We start from the raw sequence: 12,541 nt of genomic DNA, 5'->3' as shown, positions 1-12,541 counted from the left end.
GGTGATACATACATTAATTGTTCTTATTGATGAACTGCCTTTTCGAATCCCACACATTTGGCAGCAACATCAGTTTACAGTTCACATACTTGTATTAGATAATTGTGATGTATGTAAATCAAGTGACCAGAGAGTAAATGCTATGCATGCATGTATGTATGCTTGTGTGTTTGTGTGTGTGTGTATATATTTTTTATTTTATTTTTTCATGAATTTCTTTGAAAGTATAAAAGGTTGGCTGACTGCAGCTAAACTATGGCTGTAATCCATGAGGAATTATGATCATTTAGTTTGGGTGCTGAACCCCCGGTAGTGTAAATATGAGATATGTGTACATGTGATCCTGACCAAGAGGCTGTTCTGCACTGAGGGTCAATGAGAACAGAAGTACACTGGCACCACAACTAAAGCCCCACTCTGTCTAACCCCAGGCCCCTCTATAAAAAAATAAAAAAAACTTTACTGGAACATTTTAGGTTGCAGTAGGGTTGTGTTGAATAAAAGTGCAACATATTTATAGCATTTCCTTTTTATCCCTAAGTCACAAATTTCCCACAATGTTGTAAATAGGTCCATACGGCACTTGCACTTTTTCTCTAGGGCAAACCACTTTAAGGATTCATTTGCAACCTGACAAAATTACAGAGACACTACTTTTTCAGCACTTTTCCAAAAAAATCTTTTGAAGAAATATTTTGTAGCTGGGGCATGCTTTGTTCTAAACTTCTTTTCCAACAACAAATCAAAAACAGCCGTTTCACCTTTTTGCGGCCATATTCATATGCAAACCAGGGCTTCGTCAGTGACTCTGGCGACAGACGTCATAACCGAACGCTCGATGAGCAGGTGTTAGCTTTTGCGGTCGCTGTAAACCAGTGCTTCCCAAACTGTGGGCTGGGACCCACCGGTGGGCTGTGAAAGAGGTCTGTGGGTCACGAGACGGGATCAGCGCTGTGAAGAAGCTTCGCTGAGAGTTTGAGGTTGTTTGGTGTAAACGAAGTCTGCGTACGCGTGGAGCCCGCGCAAAGGCCCGATCGAATCCTACCGCGATGACGCCCACACGCTTCCCTCAGACTCTTTACTCTGAGAGGACCCGTCCCACTTTTTGGAAGTAGAGAAACTGATGCAACAGAACGGCAAACAATGAAAGCCCCGCCCGCCGTTCTCCGAACCGACGCGGCTACCTGCTTCAAACGCCGAGGCTCCCAGGCATCCCAGCGCTTCCCCGAAAGGGCCCCCGCGTGACACCGCGTTTAGCCGAGCGCGCCGGCTCCCCCCCACCCCCACCCCCACCCCCCCCCCCCATCCGGCCCGAGCTGTTGTTTGAAGTGCGAGCGCAACACCTGCACGCGTCTACCGTCGACAGCTGTGAGTGGGGAGGCGGCGCTCCTGAGCCGGAGCTCGCCGAGTGGGAGGTGAGAACAGGAAGTCTGGAGCCGCGCCGCGCCGCGCCAGCGAAAAACGCCCCCGGCCGCTTCGCCACAGCCCCGCCGCGCAGGAAGTGGCCTGGATCCAGCCTCCTCCTCCTCCTCCTCCTCCTCTACTCTTCCTCCTTTGAAAGAGAGAGAGTGAGAGAGAGTGAGAGTGAACGCTTCTTCAAAGGGTTACCGGAGCTTCGACCTGTCTTGGTAGCTGGCTGGACCAGGCCTCAAAATGTGAATGTCTTCCGAAACTGGTCATGCTACATTTCAACACGCAAAGCAAATGAGTCACAACATTCTTGAAAATATATACGTGGGATGTATACCAGACATAGGTAGTGTATCGCCCAAAATTCTGCTCCTAATTTGCAAGCAAGTTATTTTCCACTGATTGTTTTTTTTTCAAAGACATTATGATTTCATTTGTGACACACCCAAAGTAATTTAAGGGCTTAAATACTTATCATTTTGTCAATAAACTGTGCTTGCAATCAAATGCAGATCCTAAGCTTTAGTTGAATTCTTTAAACGTTGGAGAGTTGTTTTGGCAATTTCATGAACTTCTGTGTTCATGAAAAAAAAAATTGAAATATATAAAACCCTGCATGCTGCAAACCTCAACAATTCTTTGTCAGAGTCATGTACTTAAATAAAAAGGTCTAAAGGTGTAAAATAAAGTAGAACTCTGGAATGAAACTACTGGAGTGAAAAAAGCGGTTTCTTTTTTCCATTTTGTCAACACACTATTATGCCTTTGACACATAAGTTTTGAACCCTTGCCATCGATGGCTGAAATTGGATGCATACAATGAATACATGGAGCTGGAGGAGATAAATCTAAAATTAAAGTATGAAAGCACTGGTTGTTAGGGGTCAGGGGCAGCTAAATCACATTCTATATCTCCAACACCCACACAAAATCTGCCTCGGGGTATACAGGTCTCTCACTTAACAAGCAGAAACCCTTCGTCATTTTTAAATGGGGTAGGACAGCACAGAAATACAAGTGCTTTGGCTCCAGCCATGTGGAACAGTACATTTATTAATCTTACAAATCCAAAATACTTATTATAGCAACTTTGTTGCACATGAAACAAGAGCAATCAAATAAAATCACACGCAAAATATTATTGAAACATTTGGCCTTATTGAAACTTATTGTTACAATAAGGTCAGTCTAGAATTAACCATTACTAATCATGATCTAAGTCACTATATGTGCTTTGTTAATGATTTTTTTCTGGCATTAACATAAATGAACTATTCATAAATAATAAAAATAATATTGTTTGTTATTCCATTATTATATGGAGTACATTTTATTTTATTTTAATTAAGGTGTTTGCTAATTTGAACAAAGATGGAAATTAAAGGAAACTTATTAGTTACCATGAACAAAAATTTAACAAAATATCTGTTAAAAGATTAACTACAAAGAACAAGTATTGTTAAAGTTTATTCATATATGTTAGTTAACTTATTCCTTCATGTTAATGTTATTTGGTCACGTAGGCATTAACTAATGTGACCTAATGCAACTTTATTGTTAATGTTGTGACCAAAGTCTTGAACAAGATTGCAGATAGTCTATTTGTGCAAAAGCCACTAGGTACTCACAAATTTATGAATTGTTTTCAATAATGTCTACTTTTAAGTTGATTATAGAATGTAACATTGATCTCTGATATCATAAGATTAGCCAGATCAACCATAGCTTGTATGAATATCACTTTTTAGTAGAGGGTTAGCCGTAGCTTCTAGTCCTGCAGGTTGGTGGATAATCAGTTATGGTGTCTCGCCCAGGGACGGATTTGGACTGGCTAGGGGGTCCTCTGACCCATCACGCTCTATAGATTTGTCTGGTCATCCGTGCTTTTGCAGTAAGCCTACATCACCAGCTCAAAAAGTGCTGTTCTCTGGTGTAAGGGCTGGAAAAGCAGAAAGAGGGACAGCTGTGATTTGCATGTCATTGCGAGAAAGTGAAAAAAAAAAAAAAACACACACACACAAACAGAACTACAAATCCCAGCAGGCTTTGCTGGTGGAGACTCGCCAGCTGTCCACAGTTTGAAGATCAGATCCCACCCTGTCAGTTAGGAACCTGCAGAATAATAAGGATCATGCCTGCCTGCGCAGCTCTGCTTTGTTCTTATTTTTAATCTGAGAACAGTTTCCCTCTGCTGGCTTCAAGCTGCGTTTGGCTTTTGCCAAGTTCTGCTGATGTGCGGCATTTGTTCTCTCAGACAGAAAATAAGAAGCCGCGTGCCCTGCCCCTAAAAAGAAGCTGTCCAACTCCCGCCTTGTGCTTTATTTAATCTGGTGCAGGGGCCTGTATGCCTCCCGAACCAACTGTCACCATCATCAAAAATGCAACGCGAAAAGCAATTAGCCATTTCTGAAAACTATCGAGGGCTGTGGCACTCTTTTTGAAATTTTCCTTCTGACGGTTGGTTAAAAACCTATTTGCTGACCTCTTATATAAATAAGATATATTTAAAATAGACAGATGGAGAGAATTCATAACTTCCTGCCAAGGCTAATGACATGCAAGTTCTTTCTTCTGAACCAAGATGTGTTCTGTTTACACGGAAAATGAGATCTTCTGAAAAAAAATGAGATTGCATGATTGTAATGTGATTTCTTTAGCCTATCTCTTCATTTTAGTTGCCATATATTGGGCACTTCCAGCTTCTCCCTATATTGGACGTGGCTTGATGGCTCAGCGAGAGTAGTGGCTCATTGACAGCACAACATCCATCATAATGCTAGTACATCCGTTGGCATGACGGGCTCCATTTTTTATCGTTAGGCTTCCAGGTTCAAGGGGATGTTGACCACGCAAACTCCTGGTTTATGACAGAAGACTGGACTTAAAATGAACAATTGCTCAAATGTATGTATATTTCTTTTACAATACCATTTATCATCACGTAGTTGTAAAGAAGGTCATAGTGAGCCATTTCTGGGACCTTACATGAACACAAATACATACATATATACATACATACATAAATAAATGAATGAATAAATAAATAAATAAATAAATAAATTCCTTTTGCTAATATTTTAATATCTAAAATCATCTTGGGTGATTTTGTAATGTAATGTAACATGCCAACATATCCTACATATTAGTAAAGAAAAACTAATAAGAAAATGAAGAAAATAATCTTTTAGTGAACAAATAATGATGACCGCCCACGTAAGGTATGCATACAGTGTTCATATTTGCTTTAGGCATATTGAATATTGCATCGATTCAGATAATTACAGAATACAGAGCTTTGCTTGAAAAGTCCCACAGATGGGATCCAAGGCTGTTTCAATGGTTGTGTGGGCAGGCTACCTATTATGCTTCGGTTCAGTCTGCTGTACGCAAGGGTGCGGGTTTATATCCCCCATCCAGTAATCATGCAAAAAGATCCTGGACACATCAAAGCTTCTACAAAGGGTCAGTCAACTGAGTGCTAATTGAAAAGTAATAACTTTCAGGAGAGGCATTGTGAAAGAAAAATGGACAAAGTAGGACCAAAGAAGCACTTCAGAGTCGTACAGAATATAAGCATGAAAGGTGTGCACTTTTACCATAATTTTCCAAACATGTATTCAACTTTATTTTAAGCGCAGATTGATCATTGAAGAGGTTTCTTTCCATCAAGGCTTACATACCTCTAATTTCTCATTTACATTTGAGGGTTGGGGGTGTTGTGGTGACTCTTTAGTCTATGAAACTCTTAATAGGAAGCCCATGTTGTAAGTATGTCAGAATTAATTAGGAAGCAAATCAAATTGGTAGAACTTATCTTATCTTGGTAGGTATTGCATATCGTTCTAATACTGCCATTAATCCTGAATGTTCTGATTTTAACCAGCCTTCAGCTATTCACAATGTAATAGCACCCCCTTCAGTTCATGACAGCAAAACGTTGCCTCTTGTGCTGCCGCAGTTCTGTTGTTGGTTCTTTACAATGTCTCCAGATTTCATTTAGACTCACACATATACACCAGGACGTATGCTGTTGTTCAAATATTAAATTTCAATCACCATGAATATTAATTATGCACAGTGAATGATTGATATTGATAAGTGTGTGAAAAAGCAAATAAAATTCTTAAGCACAGGAACACTCTTTAATTGCTTAATGCACATTTTGCTAGGGAAAAACATGGGCATGAGGAGAATCTTTAGTGCTAATAATGATGAGTTCCCAAGAATCCCTACATGTTTTCTCAGTGGATGCAAGACACCTGAGTGCGAACTAACAGCAAAACATTACCTTGATTCATCAAAAAGAAAAAAAAAACGGGGAAAACAACGTAAAAAAGCTTCCAACACTAATGGGTAAACCGAAATGAGAGGCTGACCTGGCATTCAAACAAAGCTTGCACCTGCATCGTTACAAAACAAGCTCTCCTGTACGGTTCTCCCTCTCGCTCGCCCCCTCTCCCTCTCCTTCTCTTAGTTGCTCCGGGCCTAATTTTTTGCGCGTCTTCGGAGGGGGGGGGGGAGGCTCGCGCGCGCGTTAATTGCGCTTACCCCCGCCGAAGGAGAACAATGAACTGGACCCGTTCGGGAGCCGCGTGCCAAGTTCGGCGGATGACACAGCGTGGAGCGCGAGGCACCTGGCCTGCCTGAAGGGCAAGCCGAAGACTTCCCCTCCTCTCCTCTCCGCTCCGCTCCTCTCCTCTCCGTCTCTCTCTCCTCCCTCATTCTGAGAAAACAGCTGCCTGCTCAGCTCTGACTCACACAGATATCTTGCTCTTCTTGTCCAAGCTGGTCCATCAATCATCACCCCCCCTCCCCCCCGCCAATTCAAAGGGGGGTAAGGGTTAGAAAAATTCTAAATATCCAGCGTCATCCATAACTCTTCTTCACCAATATTGGAATACACAGATACATTAAAAACCAAAAATCCATGAGATGTTGAATTCAGAAATTACATTTTTCACTGTTTCACTGTTTCCATTGCACGCACTGACACTCACACACACACACACACACACACAGGCACGCACGCACGCATCATGCTGCGTTTCCTTCTCCAAAAGATGCGATTATGAACAGGGAACGCATGTTTCCTGCAACAACACTAAGGTCTGTTATGCCTCGATCACATAAAACAAAGAAAAGTTAATTTGGCAGTAACCTGTAGGTGGCTTTTGAGTAGCACGGGGGCACTTATTTAGTGATGGCAGGAGGAATCCTTGCAAAATTGTGTGTCCCCCACCATGTTGGATGAAGAAAAATAGTGCCTCTACTCTGTGGACACCTGTCTTTCTCTCCCTTATAATCCCGGCTGAATGAATGTTGTGCATCACCAGGGAGAAGCTGAACATTAGCGTCTTTCTCTTTTCACAGTACATTAGCGAGTTTCACAGTTCACTGTAAAGCGCTTTAAGATCATGAGATGAAAGGTGCACTATAAATGTAACAATCTATTGCTGTCACAGGTGATGAATTTAAAATAGCAATATCTGGGCTGTGAAGCTCAGCCTACAATCAAACTGATCTGGTTTTACAGACTAAGGTGCTCCATTTGTGGGATTTACAATCCCATAGCAAAGAAGACTTATTTTTTATGGCTATCACACCTATTCCATGGTTCTGCTGAGTTAATGTTTTGGTTTGTTCATTGTACTTTCCTTCATTTTTCCCTCGGTTTTGGCAGAAGGCAGTCCTCATAAACGATGTGAAAGAAATGAGGAAAAACTTGCACATCCAGACGCTCAAAGGCGGCGGGAAACATTCGACCGCTGTTCTTTTTGAGGCCAGCGCGAGAAGGTTCGGCTCACAAAAACCGCGGTGCCAAATAGAGAAAGCTGCAGAAAGTTTAGACACTGTGAGTAAATATTTAGCGCGCCGAGTAATCTAAAGTTCGCCGGCGGGGCGGCGACGGGCGGCCCTGGCACCGCGCGGGCGCGGGTCGCGCCGGCGCCCACCACTCGGTCAGAGCGGACGAGCTGTGGGAAAGCTAGCAGCTGCGGGAGGAAGGAAGGAGCATAAGGCGGGAGCGCGTGCCAAATTTCATCATCCATTATGAATCGCCCGCGAAAGCGAGCACCGCGACGACCCGGGGGCTCGCTTCTCCAAACGCGCTCGGCTGCCGATCCCGGCGCAACGACGGCGCGTTTGGAGAGAGCTCTTTCTTTAAATAAATGAGCAAATAAAGAAATAAATAGATAAATGATACCCTGCACGGTTTTCTATTTTAAGCCCGCGAGTTAATTGCTCGTTGTTGACGTTTTGGAAATGTTTCGGTTTTCCAATAAACGGATTCCTCTGGAAGAAGAAGAAGAAGAAGAAAAAAAACGTGGCTGGTATTTTTCCATTTATCAACGTTGCGCGAGGTATTGGGCGAATATTTTAAGCATTTCACTACACAGAGCTGCGGGCACATTTTTGATGAGCCAAAAATAAATAAATAAAAAGTCATTTTTATTTTGCATTACAGCGCTATTATAAATCATTATTTATTAATGAATTAAGTTGGTGGTTACTTCTACCCAGACTGGTGAACAGGGCTATCATGGCATGATGTGCTGTATAAATAAATAAATAATTTGAAATAAATAAAGACCAGATACGTATAACCAAATATAAGCTAATTCAGAGAGACTTTCCAATTCTCTCTCCTCAAAGCATGGACAGGACAGAGAAAGAAAGAGCAACCACAGGGGTAAGGTGAGAGTGATTGTGAGACTCGTGATGAATTCACATCCCAGTGACACACAAATTGTGTTGTACTACAATTATAACATGATATGGGTGCACATACACATTTTACTGCACAGTATGTGAATCAAATGCGTCTTTGAGACATGAGTAAGTAATGGATTTACTTTAGCACAGATGAGGTTCAAAATGTTAGCACACCAGTAGTAACTTTGCTATCCATAAGGGGTGTAGGGTTGGAGGGGTGGGGGCTGGACAAGTACAGACATGGACTGTAACCAGAAACCGTGACAACGGATTCAGGGGTAGCCAGCCAGAAAGATCTGGCCGTGGTGTAGGGTTTAAAGATCGATTAGGTGCAGAAGAGCTGTTCCATTAACTGCCCTGGAGGCCAGAACCTAGGCTTTAAACGTGATACGAGCTGCAACAGGCCGCCAACGAAGTGAGACGAGGAGGGGCGTGACATCACCACACTTGGGGAAGTTCCAATTAGACATGCACAATTTGGGAGAAAATTGGGTGGGGAGAAATAAATAATTAAAAGCTTAGAATAGCACTGCGTGCATCGATGGAGAAGACTTTTTTTGGCTGGCGCCTAAGCACTGGCCAAAGCAGCATCGCGATTGGCTGGCTCCTATAGGAGAGCCTGTATGGGGTGCGGCGTCGCAGAGAGCATTTTGGCAGCCTACGTTAGCCGCACAGCAGTCAGCCTCCACGTGCATTACAGGGCTAAGGTAATACAAACTGATTTGTATATCACCGGGAGTGGAGAGTGTGTCTGTCGTGTAAATTTAATTAAACAGCAGGTGCAAAATCAGGTCATATGGCTTTGATGTGTCCCATGTGAGAATGGCAACTAGACAAAGATTCTAATACAGGCGCCATTTACATATTTTGTTTTTTTTTTCAGGCGAGCCCCCCGCCTGTGCGAGACAGCGGCCTTCACCTTGTAGCGTATTAAACCCCTCACCCCCGCCCCCCCCCCCCCTAGCCTTGCCCCAGTCCAAATCAAATGGGATTTAAATGAGCCATCACCTTTAATTTAGGAAAATCTTCACACAAAAATAAATGAAGCTCTTCAGAACTAGGGTCCGCGTGTCTTATAGTCGTGATTGCGACCATTATCGAGATCTCGCCCCGGCAAACAACACCGGGATTTAACTCCGAGCCGAAGGGTATTCACCGTCCGGGCGAATCTGCCAACCCGGCAGACCCGGAGCCAGCGTTTCCTCATTATGATCGAGGAAGGCTCGGAGGTGATGTCGTGCGGCGAAGCGGTGAAAACCTGTCCCATATGGGTCCGTGTGACCGGTGACACCTCTTCGGGCCCCCTTTGATTGCTCTGACTGGCGAATATGTCGGCGGTCGACCCCGGTGGCAACGTCTTTCTTTTTTTTTTTAACGAAAGTGGCCGATAATTACCACCCAGGATGTGGCCATCTGCTGAACCCGCTAACCTGCTTTAAAAAAGAAAAAAAGTGTACCGGTGACAGAGACAGACCCTGCATGCAGGAAACAGGGGCCTTGCACTTGGGAAGTATTGAACAGGGTCACAACCAAATATTTTGAAGTCCTTCATTCATTTTTACATGCACTGGTTCAATTTTGTGTCAATAACCCAGCCACTGATTCTGATTCAGATTGTAAAAATGACACGCGGTTGGCCATAGTGACATCCAGGGAGCGAGCCTTTCAGTTGGAAGGGTATAATTAATAATTAATCTCACGTTGCACCAAAAATATATTCGCATACTTTTCCCAGAAAGTATGCTGAACTGTTCGTGTGTCTACTGCTCCAACTTGTCTGTGTTCAACTATCCATATGCTGTTGTTCTGATTATTACAAGGATTTAAAGACATTTGCAAGGGCACCACGCTAACCTGAAGTTTTAATTTTTGAGAGAGAGAGAACGCTTGAGTAGCGAATGATAATCTAGACAGCAGGCAGACAGTGATGGCCTACAACACTGAAATTGTGATCATTATCTTTGCTCATTTAGCAGACAATATTATCCAGAGTGAGTCACAAACACATTAAAAGGCGAGGGATGCAATGCATATCATAAGAATATTGCAGGCTAACAGTCGTGAGAAATGTGCCTCTACTGCAGATTTCTTTAGTTTATGTCGCCTGTGGTACGTTTATAGTCCCTGGCTTGCAGATGAGTCTATTGTAGAAACACACTCTGCTGCAGTGCTCCTTACACAGATGAGGGTAGCATGACCATGATGAGGACACTCAGGATATTACGCTATATAAATTCCAGTTCCAAAATTGGAGATTTGAGGGCGATGGGACTAACTAAAAAAAATGAAGGCTCTGCAGGACAGGGGCACGGATAATGATGCAGAACCAGAAACTTTATCCTTTTGACATATAAGGTCCCTTTTTTCTACTCTTGTCCTATTTTTATTTTTGTTATCTTGTTGCATTTCCTCTTTTGCATGTGGTACAATTGACGCATCAATGATGCGAGTGCATTTGAGTTCACTCATTTCAGGCACGTCCAAGCATGGACGACGGTGTGAACAACAAACACGACCATAACTGTGTTTTCTCTGTAAACTATTAAACCTTACTTACGTAATACTAAGATGCTTTCGGATGCTTCGCGTTGACTCTGAAAGAGTCGGAGTGTGATTGAGGGTGACACCGAGATTCCCTTCAGAGTTCTGGGTGGGGCTGCGCAGGGTCACGTGGAGGTCTTTTGAGTGGAAAACGGTCGGTCGGCAGGTGCAGCAGGTGTGGAAATGACTAGCCTAGGGTGATCGTTTGTCATTCAGGCAGAGCCCTGTGAGTCAGTCGGGAACGTTCGGTAAGCAACGAGAAGCAGCACATCGCTTATGACACACAGAGCCTCGGCATAATAAACACAATTCAAATTCAAAAAAGAACTGAGCATATTATGTGGCGTCATATACCCCTCCTTGCATTTACCATAAAGAGAGGTCTTACTGTTCATATGTTATTGTATATTCCATTTAACCTAATTGGCTTGCATTAGTTTGGAGTCAGGGTCATCCACACTGGGCATTAGGATTCTAGATTCCAAAGTCATTGGGTGGAACCAATGCATGTCTCATTAGGCTACTGGAGTATGTTTATGGGAAATGGAGTTGTTTGGAGAAAGAGAAATGGTCTCGGTCATTTTTTCACTATTTTATTTTACTAAAATTTGGCAAAGCCTAAAAATGAGCTTAGCTACAGTGTAAATCTATCAATTTTCTATCTATTTGTTCAGTCGATCTTCCATTACTCTTTCTAGCAATCTCTAACTCTTTCTAGAAATCTCTCACAGCAATTTGTCAGTTTGCCTTCTGACATCTACCAAGATGTTGTCAGTTTATCTATGTATATCAACCCATCTACATCTTTACATACTGTTAAGTCCTACTCTATCTGTCCATCTCAAACAATCTATCTATGGTAGTTTACCTATCTATAATCTACTGTCAACATATTGGTGGAGGAACTAATGCTGTCACTGAGGCTTCTGAACTCAATGTTCCTCAGTTCAGTTAATGCAAGCCCGTAGAACGATTTGGTAAAAATGTACTCAATCAGTTTGGCCCCTTTCAATTTCAAACATGTTCCTGCATCTGCAAGTGTTATAAGCAAATTCCTCTAGCCGGCCTGGATATGAGGACATGTCAATGCCAGACCCCCCCACCCCCACCAAAAAAAAGAGGGGGGGGGGGGAAGCAGGTTTTCCCCTTGAGGGCAGATTACATAGGCTAAACAAATATGTTCCAGGTACAGTTGAATGACTGCAGGTGAAGTGCTGGAGGCACTGGTGGGGTGGGGTGGGGGTGGGGTGCAAGGGTGGGTTTGGCGCAGTGGGGTCGGAACCAGGCAAAGGGAGCTGACAAATCTAGGGCACATTATGGCTCTAATAATTTTAAATGTTCTTTATTTTGAATTCATTTGAATTCTTTTTAATCAAAACCAAAAACGCATTCAGGCCCAGGTAGAAATAACATGGATCGATGATACCTCTAGTCACGTCCTACGTAACAAAGTCCCCTTCAGAACCACCTCCACTACCTCTGTAGTGGTATAGTGCATAGGAATACATTACATATATAGACTATTCACAGGTGGACACTTTCTGCAGATTCAGAGTAAGTTCGTTGCTTAAGTAACAATTGCAGCATCACACCAATAGTTTGAACCAACAAACTTCTAGAAGCTTTCCAAATCTCTGGGCCACACCAGTACTTGATAAGTCACTTAAAGGTCTTAGCTGTTAGGCTGTTAGATAATAGTTGTGTAATTTGATGTGTTATGATTTCCAGAAGGTACAGGCAAAGGCATGTCCTTTCCAACCTTGGCCCATACTGTAAAACCTCTCATAAAGGAGTCTCAAACATTTTCATCTCAAACCCCCTAAAATGATCACCCTCTGGCTGAAGATGCCCCCACCCCTCCCTACTACCTCAGTAAAAT

This window comes from Anguilla rostrata, chromosome 1 (genome assembly GCF_018555375.3).
Source record: "Anguilla rostrata isolate EN2019 chromosome 1, ASM1855537v3, whole genome shotgun sequence".
Lineage (NCBI taxonomy): Eukaryota > Metazoa > Chordata > Actinopteri > Anguilliformes > Anguillidae > Anguilla > Anguilla rostrata.
The sequence above is the reverse complement of the archived record's forward strand: the minus strand, read 5'-3'. Positions refer to the sequence as shown.